This window comes from Eulemur rufifrons, chromosome 19 (assembly GCF_041146395.1).
Source record: "Eulemur rufifrons isolate Redbay chromosome 19, OSU_ERuf_1, whole genome shotgun sequence".
Lineage (NCBI taxonomy): Eukaryota > Metazoa > Chordata > Mammalia > Primates > Lemuridae > Eulemur > Eulemur rufifrons.
In genome coordinates this window covers 9982898-9999321 of record NC_091001.1, presented here as the reverse complement: position 1 = coordinate 9999321, position 16424 = coordinate 9982898, and positions in this window count along the sequence as shown.

The window sequence follows — 16424 nt, the reverse complement described above, 5'->3', positions numbered from 1 at the left end:
CTCTTCAATTTGCAGGTAAAAATAGTTATTGAATTAAAAATAAGAAAAGATATTCCTCAATCTTTCCCTCTTCCCTGGCCAGTCAGTATCATTTCAGTGAGAGAAGGAAGGAAGGAGAGTCAAAATCGGAATAATAAGCTCATCCTCTGATGATCTTTCTTTCATTATCATGGTTTAAATTTAAATCTAAATCTAAAAAATCAATCTCAGACAAATTCATACCTATGAGATATGTGCCCATGAATTTATATTCAACTTAGCATTTCAGAGGGCTTTGTTGGGGGGGAAGGAGCAGCAGTCCGATCTCTTCATCTGTTGGCACGCTGGCTGCGTGTTTGGAGAGCAACACCTTTTGGTCAGCACAGGACGCCAGAGCCATCTATCCACCCTCCTGTCCCCCCCACCTCAGCCTGGAGAAGTAAGAGTGCTCAAATATTGGGGAGAAATTCTGAGACCTGAAGAGAAAACAATATATAATATATAGAATATTGAAAGAATTTAGTGGAAAATGGTATTTATTTTTTATACCGAGAGAAAGCTATTTTTTTTTATTTCAGCATATTATGGGGATACAAATGTTTAAGTTACACAGATTGCCTTTGCCCCACCCGAGTCAGAGCTACAAGTGTGTCCATCCCCCAGACAGTGCACACTGCAGTCATTAGGTGTGTATATACCCATCCCTCCTCCCCCTCCCACCTGCCCGACACCTGATGAAGGTTACTACTATATGTGCATATAAGTGTTGATCAGTTAATACCAGTTTGATGGTGAGTACACGTGGTGCTTGTTTTTCCATTCTTGTGATACTTCACTTAGGAAAATGGGCTCTTCATGAGAAAACTATTTTTAATACTTTTTAAATTGAACTTTTTAAAATAGTTCAAGATGGAAACAGTTCCCTATTTAGAAAAATGCCAGTTCTACTTTCTTCTTCCATGGATAGATAATGTTAAAGATTAATATGGATATATCAAACCCATTGCTAAGGATTTCCAACCACCCGGGGCCTTATTTCAGGCAGTAAAATGATGTGGATTGCTATGAAAGGACACTGAGAAACAAGTACAGTGACAGTTGCGACTAGTGCCCTAATCCTGAGATTATGTGCAAACAACTTCAGGGGCCAGATTAAACATTAGTAATTGATTTCTGTCATGCAAGACAGGGGAAGTGACTTCACCTGACAATCATTAAAGATGTGCTATTCATATTTCATTTGTCCTGAGAGAATTTATATGCCAATCTATCAATAAAACCAAAAAGATCTTTTTCTCCTCTCTCTCTCCTTTTTTTCTCATTCTCTCTCTTTTTCTTTCTCTCATTTTCTCTCTCTCAAAAAACTTTCAACTACAGCTTATTTGATGGGACACAAAATGTAAAGGTGCTTTTTTAAAATCACATTTTAGTAGTTACATACAGAACGGCACACATTCATCTCATCGAGGTGGTGTGATGCATACGTGTATGAGTGTGTGTGTATGTGTGTGTGTGATTTTTATTTAAAAATAAATTTTAGGAACACTTAGCATAAAAATCAATTCAATTTGTTTTAATTAACTTCATAAATTTGAATAGTGTATGTGGACTGAAGGTGCCAGCTTTGGTCCCAGTATAGAGATGCTCACTGGTTAAGCACTCAGTCACCACAGCAACGGACTTGAATATAAACTTGCTTCCATTTATGAGCTATGAACTTGGACAATTACTCAGTCTTCGTGCCTCAGTTATCTCATCAGATAAAGTAGGGATAATAAGTACCTACCTCATAAGTCTGTTGGAAGGATTAAATATGTTAAATATGTAAATCACCTGGAACACACCAGGACTTACATAAGTATTTCTTCTTCTTTTTTTCTTCTTCTTCTTTCTTCTTCCTCTTCCCCTTCTTCTTCCTCCTCCTCTTCTTCTTTTTCTTTCTTCTTCTTCTTCTTTTTCTTCATCTTGTTTCTTCTTCTTTCTTCCTCTCCTCCTCTTCCTTCTCCTTCTTCTTTCTCTTCTCCTTCTCCCTCTTCTTTTTCTTCATTAATATTATAACTACTGCTGCTCTTGCTACTACTACCATATGGACAAAGGAATATTCCAGGAGAATCCTGGTAACAGCCAATAGCCATTGAAAGCAAAACAGGCAGAAATTAAAGTCCAAGGGAAGAAACAGTAATTAGAAATTACTTGAGGAAATATAAATAACTCAGTCCAGTTTCAGGGTATAGAACTAATGGAATACGGGGAAAGTTTGAGAGGGAAAAGGAGGAGACAGTTTCAGAAATGTGAATTTTAGACAGAGAAAATAATAATCTTCTACCAGGGCCATACTAAGAATCACATCTAAAAACAAGATCAGGGTGGGCAGAAACAACTAGCTACCAGTACCATGACATAAATGGAGAACAGGTGCCAAGAAATAGGCTCTTGTCTGTGGCTCTGGTAACTGGTGATGGGAACATAAAACCTAAATTCTTCTGAGCTTGTGATAGAAAGGGTCCATTATGGAGGCCATATAGGCAACCTGATTTTTCCTTGGAAGAATTGATGGTAGAGAAGAAAGCAACATCTTCAAACTGTACTTTGCTGTTTGGTTCTTCATTTGTTCTGGGCCATGAGTAAGAAGCTGAACTCACCTGGACTCTCCTTTTGAAAATTTGAGGTGAAATTAAGATAAAAAGCTACTGAGAGAAGGAAAGGAGGCCAGAACATATGTGGAATCATCAGTAAATTATTTTCTGAGATGGCTTTGGACGAAGATAAGAAGAACTAACTTCATCCCTCTGTCTCATCTTGTTTATAGAAAGAGTTAAATTTAAAAGAAATTTCCATTACTGAACAAAGGGAAAACTTAAAGTAGAATTCATTTCAATAATCAGATTTCAAAACTGCACATTTTTGAAGCAGCAAAGGCTAGAAACACCCCATTTCATGTTCATGCTCTACTTTAATACCTCAGGTTCAGAGGGTTGGTGGGCAGTGGGCATGTCACTGGTAACTCAAAAGGCAGAGTGCAGGGAAGAGGTGATGCCCTTGATATCTGATGCTAAACAGTGAAACTTTAAGATTAAAAAAATACTAGCAAGTGATAAGTTCCACTGCTCCACTATCACCAATATCTAGATAAAGGTATTTTGCCTTTCCATGCAGATATTTCTGTTTGCATTATAACATTTGGGACCACTTCTCCACTCCATGACTGTTGCTTTATTTCCATAAAATTGTCATGTGGAGATGACCAGTGAGTGGATACAGTGTGACTGGCCCAGGACTCAGAGACTTACCTACGGATTATTGTCTTGTCTTGTCTTGTCTTCTTTTCTCTTCTCTTCTTTTCTCTTTTCTTCTCTCTTTCTCCATCTGTCCTCCCCACCTTCCTCGCTTTCTCCCCTTCCCTCCTCTTCCTGCTTCTCCCTTTCTATGAAAACTGCTTGGTGTCCCTTTCCAGAGAGGGTGTTATAATTTAACTGTTCTGTGCTTTCCTTCTTTTATCTATAAAATGGAGCAAAGAATAACCTCTAGGTTATTGTGAGAATTAAGACATTCTGTATTAATGGACTAGCAAAGAATTTGACATGTGGTAAGTGATCTAAAAAGTAGTAGAAATAATGATGATGATTGTCAAAGAAAAATTGTACCAGAGAGAGTTAAACAGGCAAACAAGACTTTATTCTAGACTGCTGTAATAGGAGAGAGACATTGAACTCAATGCCACTGAAACTACAGGTGGGAGCATTTTTGAGAACTGAGGTGAGCTAGTGGCTCAGTACTGGAGGACATTTGGGGGTGAGAGGTCAGGGTGAATAGCATGGATGTTTGCTAATGGGCAAGTATTGAAGGTAAGCTTTGCTTTCTCACACAGACTAGAAGATGGGGTGCTAACTCCTTTGATAATTACATTTCAAAGGGATGGCTCCCAGGTCTTTGAGGAAAACATTCCTAGTTTGTAAAACTGGCAAAGGTTGGGAGAAGATCTATGTCTCAAAGTGACAGAGAAAGAATTTACAGTTGAAAGTTTTCCAAAGTCAAGGCTCTAGGAAAAGGGGGCGCCAGGGGCCTATAGTCAGGATGAAGCCTGTCTAAATTTGAGTCAAGTCAAGGGGAACATTAAGGCTATTTTAGTCATTATGTTCAGGATAAAGGTAAAAGTAACCACAATGCACATGGGCCAAAGCGACAATGAGTTAATAGCAAAATTATGTGTATTTTATCTTCATTTTCTCTTCGACAAAAATAGTATCACGTGAGCACAATGGCACAGAATCCCCAAGGTCCAGCTGTGAGCATTTGTGGAACGTTAATTACATAGGTTAAAAGCCTCTTCAATAAATCAGATTTCTGTTCTTTTAAATTTCTAAATGTAGATATTTAATATCAAACTCAGCCAAAGGGGATATATATTAGGAGAACTGAGAGATAATGTATAACTCATTAGTGTCTAATCCCTGTGTTAAAATATTGTACATCCAAAAAGTAAATCTGCTTTATTCACCTCTAAGTTTATGTATAAATGTGTTATTAGAATACCTTCAATATTAACTTTGCTTTATATAGCCTCAGACCCCCTAAAAAGAATATCAGAATAACTACTCATTGTTAAAAAAGGTTGACAAGAGTTGAGTCTGAAAATATTTCCTTTTTATGCTCTTCAAAATTCCCTTTCTTGAAGTATGTTGAAGCTGAATTTCATTCTAATTGTGGTAGGAAAGACCACCCATTTTCAGCAACTAGATTAACAGGAATGTGTAGATGAATTGGATATGCTGGCAAAATCAGAGAGGAAAATGCAAATGCCCTGGCAATTAGGTATTTAAGTCAAAGGAAAACATGCAAATGGCCTACTTTTTACACTAGAATTTTTTTTTAAAAATCTGCTTTTGAATTTCGGAATCTGTTCAGTATTTCTTTCATCCTTAATATGTGGATGAGTCTTTTTCTTCCTGGTAATTATATTTGCAGTAACTGTTAGTAAAATTTACTAAACAATAGCATACCAATGGAAAACACCTGGTATTCGGAAGACAGTCTAGGTTCATAAACAATTTCATTCTCTAGCTGTGTGACCTTTGAGAAATCTCTGAATCTTTTTGGACCTCAGTCTCTCACCTGTAAAATAAGGCTAATGTACCTGCCCTTCCAGTATCACACAAATCCTTTTCAGGAGAGTTGATGGAGGTGGATTGCCTTTGAAAACAGTTTTTAACTTTCAAAGCAGTGAGAACACTTTCCTGAGATCATTCATTATTAGGTGCCATGTAAAACACACTTGAACTACAGTGAGTCCTGAGGTTCTTGGAAACTGCATCTTTAAGTGAAGTAACATATAAGGAAACCATTTTACCACAGGCTGATTGATATAAGCAAGAATTAAGTTCCCATAGCTTATTTCTGGTCACAGAAACATCACCAGACTTCTAAATAAAGATCAAAACACTTCCAATATTAAACACTGAAGTAAATGTGAGCTATACATACATTTAAGAATGCTCGATAAAAACAAGTAGAATAACAGTCTACCCACCTATGCCGGCTCGGGGTCCTGGGTGCCTGGAGCCTCTCCTGGGAGCTCAGGGCATGAAGTGGGGATCCACGGGGGACAGGAGGCTGTCCCATGGCAAGGTGCACTCACACGCACACCCACACTCCCAAAGCTGCGCACGCGAGGAGAATGTGCGAGCTCCAGACGGGGGGATGGGGGGGAGGGGCTCAGTGGGAATTGATTTTTTTTCTGTATCAACATTATAACAAAATGACTTTGAATTAAGGACTTTAACTGAGGACCAGTTGTATAGGTATCTCTAGTTTTGAATTTTCTGTGAAACTATAACCTAGGTGAAATCTAGGATCCATCTCCACGAGATTGACTTCCACCCCAGTTCCAACTTGGGGAGAACTGAAAGTCCTGAGACTTCATGGTTGGGTGCTGGGCTTACATTCCGGGCACCTCTGCTCCCGCACTCCTGCTTTCTCTTTTCCTCACTGGGCACTGCTGGTGTGAAACTAACTCTCCTTCTTGGCTTTCCACGAACAAAATGACAACAAAGAAACAGGCACAAAAAGCAATTTTCCGGTAGATTTTACAGATTTTGGAGTCCCACAGTTTAAATAGTACGTTAAACGTTTCGATTCCTAAATTGTCACATTAGCTGTGCTACCACTGGAAGTCTCTTACTCACTTTTATTGCCTATCCCCAAGCCCATGGCCATCTTGCTGCTGTTTCTTCCTTCTCTTTTCTCCTTTCTCTTTCCTTCTTTTCTCTGTTCTTTTCTCTCAGGAGCCAGCAACAATATCAAGAAACAAATAAAAAAAATCCTCTTTTTCTCATATAAAAAAGCTTAAAGTTTATGTTTAGTGCTTTGGCTGTAGTTGATACACAGGACTTATTAGGCTCTCGTATTGTATTCTGGTAGATTATTCTGATATTTATCAAATAGTACCTGGCTTTTTCCAAAAACAGCTCTGGTGCCTGTTATGATAATTAAAAGATGACTTCACCTTGCTACCTAAGAAAGAGTTGTAATAGTTAAAAAATATGTTAATAAACTTGTTTTTCTCCAATGAGGATACTGGACTATAGTATCCTCATTGGAGAAAGGGTACTTTTAGATTGATAAGGAGTTCAGAACTCTCTTGATGTCCAACATGAGATGGCTTTCTTGGGGTCAATTCTGAATAATATGTGTAGGTTGTTCATCTCAATAATATTGTTATATAATTTTAGGCTTTATTGAGGACTTTCCTAGTACAGCTGAGATCATATTTGATAGTAGTTATTAGCAGAAGAAATTGTGACATGACTTATTAATTTATATATGAGACTTTAAGGGCAATAATCTTCTCTGTCTTATTTCTTTTTATATCCTCAGGGCCTTGTTCCTTGCCAGCACTGAGTAAGAATTCAATAGGAACGTGTCAAATGATGATAGAATAAACAAACAAACAAAATAAGTGAAATGTAGAAGCAGACACACTGAGTTTTATCAGCAACCATAATGTCAGGGCCTTGCTGTTGGGAATTTTGACCTTCTATCCCTCTACCAGTCGTACCTGACATTCATTTTGCAGGTATTTCTTCTTGTGATTTTGTATCCTCCTAATGGCCCCATCCATTTAATTCCTCTCTGCCATTCTCTTTTCATTTCTTGCTCTCTCTTTTCACCTCTTCACTTGTGAAACAAACATTAGAAATGTTGATTCAATCGCCTGGAAGAATCAAAAGACCTTTTTGAACCCAGATGAATCATTCGAGAGCCTCTATTAAACATGCGCCTGGATATTCAGTCCCAACACACCATGGACGCTAATGAGGGCATTGCAGGGAGGAGAATGTGCAGGAGGAAGGAGAAGCGTTGCTGTGTGAAGGGGCTCAAGCTTGTCTGTGAATCCACCTCATTCCGCCTTTTTTCTGAAATAGCTCTTTACTGCAGATTCAGCATGAAAATATGCCACTTCTAATAGGCCTTCATTAAAATTTTCAGCTAACACAGTCAGAATATTTGTTTTTGATAGAGTCATAATGAAAACACCACAAGCAGGGCAACTGAGAATCAAATGTTTTCAGATCAAAGGAAAAAGGGCCTATGAAATGAAAACATCTAATAGCTCATCATTCTGATTTTTGACAGCATCAACACGTGTGCAATGTAATTACCAAGAAATGAAATGGATTGTTTTGCAAAGACAACACACATTTGGGGGAGAAATTATTCATGTTTGTTTTTATGGTAATGATCTTTACAAATTACTTTTAAGGGGTGATTTTCTCTGGTCCAACAATTCTGATGATGATCAGAGATCATCCATCTCTTCCGAAGCACATGTCAAGGTGATCAAGACTGTACCAGGACCTGTTCTATAATTATTGATCTAAGATTAAAGATGTCTGCATAGAATTTGTGTTTGCTGGTGAAGAGGAAAAGGAAGAAATTCTCTGTGAGTGAAAAGAGGCAGTTATTGGGGAATAGGGGTGATTATTGTGTTGGACAGCCAGGAGATGCGTTTCAAAAGGGCATAGCAAAAGCACTCTCATTTTTCTTATCAGCTAGACAATCTCTGGTTATCTGATTGTCCCTCAGCAGCAACCCAATCCCTGGTGTCCAGGGCCACCAATAGAAATTGTGCCAAAAGAAGAAAGTATTTGAGAACATTAGTGCCCTAATGTAAATATGTTTCTATTGCAGTCACTTACACAAATATAAATCAAAACCCCAAATAGCAAATTGAAGAAGAGTTAAAAATGTGTCCCAGGGAGTAAAAGATTGTGTCTAGGTAATTAAGCTTTTTGCAGCTGCTATTTGAATTTGCAGCTAATAACATCTCCTGACACCTCAAATTCCTGTGGGTAAGATTGAATCTGTACAAATATGTGTTATTTATTTAGTACCATTTTTCTTCTAAATAAAGTTAATAAGACTGATGTTAGAAATTTTGTTTAGACTTTGGTAGAAGTAACTACCTGGGATTTTATTTCTAAAAGATCCTTACATGTGTCTAAATGAAGACTTATAGAACTAGATCATAAAAATTCAAGTAACGATTCACATTTATAACAAATTGCTTTGTAAAATAGAATTAAATAAATTATTGTATGGATCACTAATTATGCTGGCTTATAATTTATAATTGAGCGTTAGCATATAGTACTTGTTCTTAACACGATTTGAACCCAGGATTCACATATATGGCTCTGAGCTCATTGCCTAGCATTTCTGTTTCAGTTAACTCAACTGTAAAGTGGAAGTTAATAGTGATGTTTACTGTTAGTGTTTTTGTGAGGAAATGTAAATAAAAGCACCCCCTTATCCTACTAAGTTTTGAACCAATTGAGAAATAAGACAGAAGCCCGTTAGAACTAACTTTTCAGACTATGCTAATGGAGGAGTATGGCTAGTCCCTTGGGAGATTCCCACCTTGAAGAGGCTACTCCCCCAATCCCAACCACTCTCGTAGGGGTATTCTCTGAGCGCTTGCTGGTGGGAAGTTTAGCTTTTGCCACCAGGCACTCTGGAATGGATCAGAACAGAGCATCAACCAAATCCACTCCCATTCCAAAGCATGTCAAAACTATATTTTCCATATGAAATGAGATAAAATGAAAATGAATAATAACTGATGAATAATAAATTACATGGAGAATTTAATTAATGAGTGGTAAATTTCATGTAGATTCTCCAGCACTAAAATAACCAACAGCAAAGAGAAGCCCCAAATTATTTAAATATAAATCCTATCCTATGATCACATTCTCAGGCTACATCCAAAAATTAAATGCCTGGATTTGGACTGAGTTTCCTGAATTTCTCAAGAAAGCACAGATTACGAGTCTCCCATCTTATTGTTAGACCATGTGTTGTCCTTTTGGACTAAAGAATGTAATCACTGTGCACAGAGCCTCAGTAGGTGTTTATGGGCCCGTGCCCTCGACTAGACTTCATTTTCTGTGGGCTCTCTGGGACCTGAGTCAGGCAGGGTCTTTTGGTCTTTCAATAATGTGGGTAAGAGAAATTTGGGAATGTTTTTCACACCTCTCCTTTCTCATGAGATTAAAATAACCTAGCCAAGACAGACACAAGGATTGAAAGGAGGATCAGAAATACACTGTCAAAAAAACAGAAACACAGTGTTGAGGGTACTTCCAGTGCAGTGAGACCCCAGGGCATGGCGGGACCACCTCTTTTCTTTCTCCAACTGTGGTCCCTGTGTGCCTCTGTCCTAACCCATCAGCTGATACTTGTGTTAACTGATAACATTGTGTTAAGAATCGCACATTTGTCAAAAATTAAATGTGTAAGCCTAAGAATTTTCGGTTGTTTCCAACACATACAGAATGATGCACCACAGATATTTTGGAAGATGTTAATGTTTCTTAAGCATGTTAACTTGCTTTTCAGAATTTGGGTTTTTTGCCTTTAAATTTTTAATTTGTTTTCAACTGATATGATCTTATATAATCATTAAAAATATTGTTAAAAAAAGAAATTTCTATAAAACTTTTGTAAATTCTTTAAATTACTATTTCTGACTTTTAGATATTCATAATACATAGCTAAGTGAGAAAAGCATGTTATGTTATGTACAGTTTCTCAAAAAAAACCCCTCATGTACGTACATGCAGCATGTTCATGAGTGAAAGCCAACAAATGTTATATAGAAGCAGAAAAATATCTGGAAGATATATCCCAAGCTATTCACAATGATTGGTTGTATAGATGGGATTGTGTGAATATATGTTTTTTCTCCTGATTTTTCTGTAATGCTTTTATTATGAAAAAAAATAACAAAAGAGACAACAAAAATAAATAAGTAAAAATTAGAACTATTTCCTGTTTGAAGATATTTTCTTAATTACTTCATAATTTCTAATGTATTGTCAACCAATTATAACCACTTCATTTTTTTGTAATCATTTCATGAGTTTTGAACCTATATTTTTGTAATCACTGAGTAGCATGGAAAAGTTCTAATATGATAGAAATTTATTTATAGTTCTTTCTGTTATGAGATGAACTGTACATACATATACACACAAAATATTACATGTAATATTGTAATATATATTCTTAAAGGCTTAAAATTAATTATAAAGTTTACAATGCAAAAATTTTGGGAAAATTCCACCATAAAAACTTGCATAAAGTCAATTTAAAGTTTTCTATGAAGTATCTCAATTTTCATGATAACCTCATATCATCAATGTGCAAATGATCAGTGTCTAAGTATAATTATTTTTGAGCATTTGGTTGTTTAAAGGATTTTTTTCTCAGCCACTGCCTCTATTATACTTTTAAGAGTGTCAAGGAAAAAAGTAGAGTTGGGACATTGTATGAGATTCTTAAGCCCTGTGGACCATTTTAGACCACAGTTATGGCAACCCCCGTCTAATTCGTCTGTGCTGTCATTGTATAGGCTGGCTCTCATGCCCTCTGTGTGTGTGTGTGTGTGTGTGTGTGTGTGTGTTTTGCTGAACAGCAGCAGATTTTACAGCAGTCCAGTCACCTTCCTTCTTCCCATTCTGCCCTGTGACCCTCACGTGTTTCTGAGATGACTAGCTTCATGTGGATAAATTCTGAAAATAAAGTTATCAGAGGTTAGCGAAGGACAGTGCAGGCAATTGTTGAGGCGGGGGCAGGCTAACAGCATGGCCATTGACCCACACTGGCCCTCAGCCCCAGCCCGGAGTTTCTGCCCCACCTGGCTTTTCTGCTGATCAGACTACTCAGCCTTCACTTCCTGACTTATTTATTGTCTTTTTAGAATTAGCCTACATCAGGTGGCCTGCACTTCTTTTTGGCTTTCTATGCTGAGTATTTTCCATTCTATTTAATCCCCTTCTAGCACCTTAGATATCTAACTTAAAATACCTTTCCCTGGATGAAATGAAGCTATTGTTCCTGATATCTTGAAATCTTGTAAAAGTCAGTAAAGTCAGTCAAAATTCAGTGTTGGAATTTATACTCATTCATTCTTTCATTGATTCATTTAGTAAAAATTGACTGCTTATTCTGCCACACCCTGTTCTACGTGTTATAAATAAAGTAGGTAACAACACAGTCAATCTCTGTACCCTTATCAAGGTTACAACGGAGTAGGGTATGCTGAAAATTAGTATAGAAGCAACTATATTATAGGGTTTTATGTGATGATAAATACCGTGAAGAAAAATAATGCAGGAAAAGTGGACAGACATTGACAGATGATCAGGGAAGGCTCCCCTTGTGAAGTGAGATGAATAAAAAGAGAAAGTGAGCTAAGCAAAAAATTATAGAAATAAGTTTCATGATGGATGGAAATAGAAAGTCCAAAGGCCCTGAAAGAAGGAACTTGGCGTGTCTGGGCATTTCAAAAGCAAGAAGGCGGCTGGGTTTTCTGGGGGAAACGTAAGCAAGGATTGAGAAGTAGGAAATGAGAGAAAAGATGTCTTCAAAGGCCAAATCTATGGGACTTGTAGGCCATGGGAATGATTTTGGATTTTCAACTGAGTATGAGAGGAAGATATTAAGGGAGGTTTTTGAGCTGGGGCATGACCTAGTCTGATCTATGTATCTAAAATAGAACTCTGGTTGCTGAATGCAGACAATATTGTGAGCAGGAAAGCACAGACTCAGGAGATCATAAGACGGTGACCACAGGAGGTCAGACAGATGACAGTGGTTGGGACCAGAGTGATAGCATGAAGGGGTTGAGGATGGCTGTAATGGATGTGAGTCGTGGGAAAAGGGGGAGATGAAGGTTGACTCGGGAGTTTGGGCCTGAGTAATGGGGTGAATAGTTGTGCTATTTGCTGAAATGGGAACAACAGAGAATCTGGCTTAAATGACTGAAAATGAAGTGATAAACATAAAAGCTATTCAGTTTCTGTGAGACTACTCAGTTGTAATAAGATTGGTATATATTTAGGATAGGACAACTGAAATTAAACATTGATCTATTTTTTTAATGCTCCATAAACCTATTATCCACACTCCTGACAAGTGAAAACTCTGGCATATGACTCATTTATTTGTGAAATCATTTCCTCAGTCCACACAGATGGTGTTTGCAGAGCCTGTCATGGGGGAGGACTGCTGGAGGCGCTGGGCTCCTCAGTCGGACGCAGCCGTCTCACCTGTGGGGGAATGTGAAAATGCCATCCCTGCAAGTCAAAGCTAAATCACAAGCCTCTTACTGTCCTTTTCTCTGGTCTAACATTTAATATATTTTTGTTGCCTTTTTCTTTTCTTTCCCTCTACATAGCTTTGTGTAGCTGTTGTCATAGCAACAAGATAGACTTTGCTTAGGAGAAATAGTTTGGACAGAAATGCCTTATAAATCAATACCATCCGCAACATAGTTCTTTTTAGATTGCTTTTATGAACCCATGTAATATTAAGGATCCATACTTTTATTGAGGTTTAGAAACATAAGACCCATTTTTTCTAATGCAGAGGCCAGAAACTTTTTTGTAAAAGGCCAGAGAATAAATATTTTAGGCTTTGAGGGCTATACAGTCTCTATCACAAGTACTCAAATCTGCCCGTGTAGCCATAGACCATATGTAAATGAATAAATGCAACTGTGTTCCAATAAATGTTTATTTACAAAAATAGGATTGCGGATCCCTGATCTAACGGCTACTTTCTTCTCTCCTTGTAAGATGGTGCTCAGAGTATGTTCACTCGGCCACCCACACCGGCATCCCTGGGACCTATCCTACACCTACTGAATTAGAATCTCTGAGGTTATGAATTTGTGATAAGCCACCCAGGTGATGCCCACTGATGCATGATTTCGAATGCTGAAGTGTACCAAACCTCCACAGAAACTTCCCTAATTGAGTGGAATGCAAATTCCCACAAAGCTTCCCACATTCTGAAATCAATACCCATCTACTGTGAAGTGAGGTAACATATGAGCAGCCTGAATAGTATTAAAAAAAGGAAGAAGAAATTTGCCAACATTTTAAAGTCAGGAAGATTTTACTTGAAAATATGGATTTCCGGCTCCTCTTATAAATCAGACAATCTGGCAACAATGAGCCCACATTCCTGCAAAGCAAAAATCTGCCAGAGTTGAGTCATGCGCACCTGATTTAGAGAAATCACATATGCTCAGATTTCCAGCACATTCTCCACCACTCCTTACCATCTCTTACATGGTTCCATTTTCCCATTCAGTCACAGGTCTGCCTTCTGTGGTCATTTCAGTCTGCAACCACTGATCTAACAAAGTATTTATTAATGATGGCTTATCATTGGCTAATGTATTCATCTTTCTTATGTCAGAACTTGAAGGCAAAGGTCATAAACTATATGGATGCAAAGTTTTTAATCTGCTCATTTTAACAGAATGTGGCTAGAATCTAAAAGATAAACCATTCTTATATTTCCTGTTACACAAATTTCTATGTTTCTATGAAAAATGACAGAAGGGACCTGAATAATAAATGGCAAGTCAAATGCATGTATTTTTATCAATTGCTGAAGTGTTTCAGTGAGACAGGAAGGATCAAGCTGCAATCTTGGTTTAAAAAATTGAGAGTCTTTTCCAGCACTCCATGTTTAGAGTGATAATGTGTCCTTTGGCCTGAGCTCCCTTGTGTTTCCAGGGGGACACTTTCAGATGAAGCCTGGGAGAGGGGAAGGAGATAGAATGTGACAGGAAACATAAGCATTTCTGGCTTGCTAAAGCAAACGTTGCTTCTCTGCTTTTGTACTTGCTGAAAAAAAGTTAAAGTCTAACTCTTACCGGTTGACAATTCCTTTTATTCTATACCCTCTCACTCTCTCCACCGTCTACTCTGTGGTCCTGGTGGGAGGGGATTGGAAAATATGGAAGAAAGAAGAGAGATAGTCAAAGATAGAGAACAGTCCTAAGAAAGATGTTTCTACTGGAGACTTAATGTTAAAAAGAAAAATATCACTTGGAAAGTTTTTATTGCCATCTTTTTTTAAGAGGAAAATCATTTGTATTCACTCACAATAGTCCTGACTTTTAAATGCACTAGCAATGCTCATTGGGTTACTGCGAGCATTTACTGAGGTCATACCCATGGGACACTTACCAGAGTGCCTTTCACATAGTGAGCCCTTGATCTATGCCAGCTGTTGTAACTGAAAATTTACTATTGCAACAATTAAAGCTCATAATAGTCACAATCATTTGGAAAAAATAAATTCATTGAGCAAGAGATTGCTAATGGTTACCTAATTTTTCAAGCTACAATCTGAATTAGTACATGATATATAGACATAGATATGTAATAATGTCTATATTAGTTTCTATCTACAGTAAATGAGTACATCATCATACCTGATCACCTCACACCTTATATTATTTTCCAGACTCCCAAAGGCATTTGAGTTTATTTATAATCCCTGATCTACATGATAAAAAATTTGCCTAAATGAATTTCGTTTGCCAAATTCAATGTCGGTGAAATAGATGACTATTATAATATAATGTGAAAACTTCATATACCTGTCTTGCATGCAAGACTTCTCTTACTTTTGATTCACCAATGACTCAATATCCATGTTAAAAAGTATTACATTTTATTTTAAGCCACAAATGTTTCATACAATGAGTGCAATGGCCCATGATGTTGCACCAGTACCAACTATAAGTTCATAAGCAGAGTTTTATCACTTCTGTCTCTAAAGCACCTTCATATTGTTCTCAGGATATAGGAACAGTTCTATTTGAGGATGTAGGATATAGGAATATTATTAAATGGAACACCCAAAAAGGAACAGTTGAAAGATATCACTGGTCAGAGAGGTTCAAAAAATGAGGAGAAAATGAGGAAGAAATCTGCCTATTCCTTACTGACACAGTTCCCTATTTTGTTCACATTCTCCTTTAATTTTATTTAGAGGTATCCATCCTCCATTGTTTGGGTATTGATTTTGTCTTCATAGAAATAACATGGACCCCTCTAAGCTGAAGCAAGAAGTTTGTTACTGAGGTCATTTTTGCTGTTGATGTGTCATGGTTCTTCTCAAGCTGACCATTCAGCTTTTCAGATCAAATAATTCCTATTTGTCTGAACTTCAAGTCATCCCCACCCCCACTCCTAAGACATACAAAGAACAAGTGCATTTTGCCCCTAAAATACTGGTAATAACCAGGGTCTTACTTCTGTGTCTGAAATTAACACTGCTTAGACCCTGGAGTCTCTTTCCTTGTGCATGCCTGTTTTTGTTGTTGTTGATGTTGTTGTTGTTGTTGTTTTTCTGTAATCTGTTTCTACCTTATTAAATGACTTTCCCTAGGCCCTTGGTAGACTGTCCCCAGTCCCTTGCTGGCCCATCTGACACAAACACCCATATCCTTATGTCACCATGGTGCTCCATCCTAGACATTAAGCAGATACAAATTCACCCATATCTAGTATATTGTTTGTTATAACCCATGGATATTTTAAAGTGATACTGTGTGTGATTTTCAAGAAATGCAAATGATTATTAATAGAAAGTTGTACCTAGACCACTTGTTATATTTTGTGTGAATTCAAAGGAAAAAAATTTTGATGTTTTTTTTTTCCCTACCTGAAAAGAAAAATCTCAGAGAGAAGAACAGGAACAGGGAACACACAAATCCTCACACATGGCCTGGATTTGTACTATAATAAAATGTACATACCTGTGACTTTCTATTATTTTGTGTTAGAAAGAGGCATTAATCTTTCTTTAGACCCAATTGTCAGGTTGAAACATCCTAACAAGCAGAAGCCAGAAATATGAGAATTTTTAGCTGCATAGCTATGCCCCTTAAAAAAATGTTTTGTGTATGAGTACACATCAGATTTTTTTCAGTAAAATGTATCAGGCCAGGAGGTTGACAGGATTCATGTAATCAGCCATGCAAATGCCTCTAATGGAAGCTTTTTAATTGCTTTGAAGCACAATCCATCATAATTACATTTTCTTAGAACAAAAAAAAAAGATACCATATCTTAAAT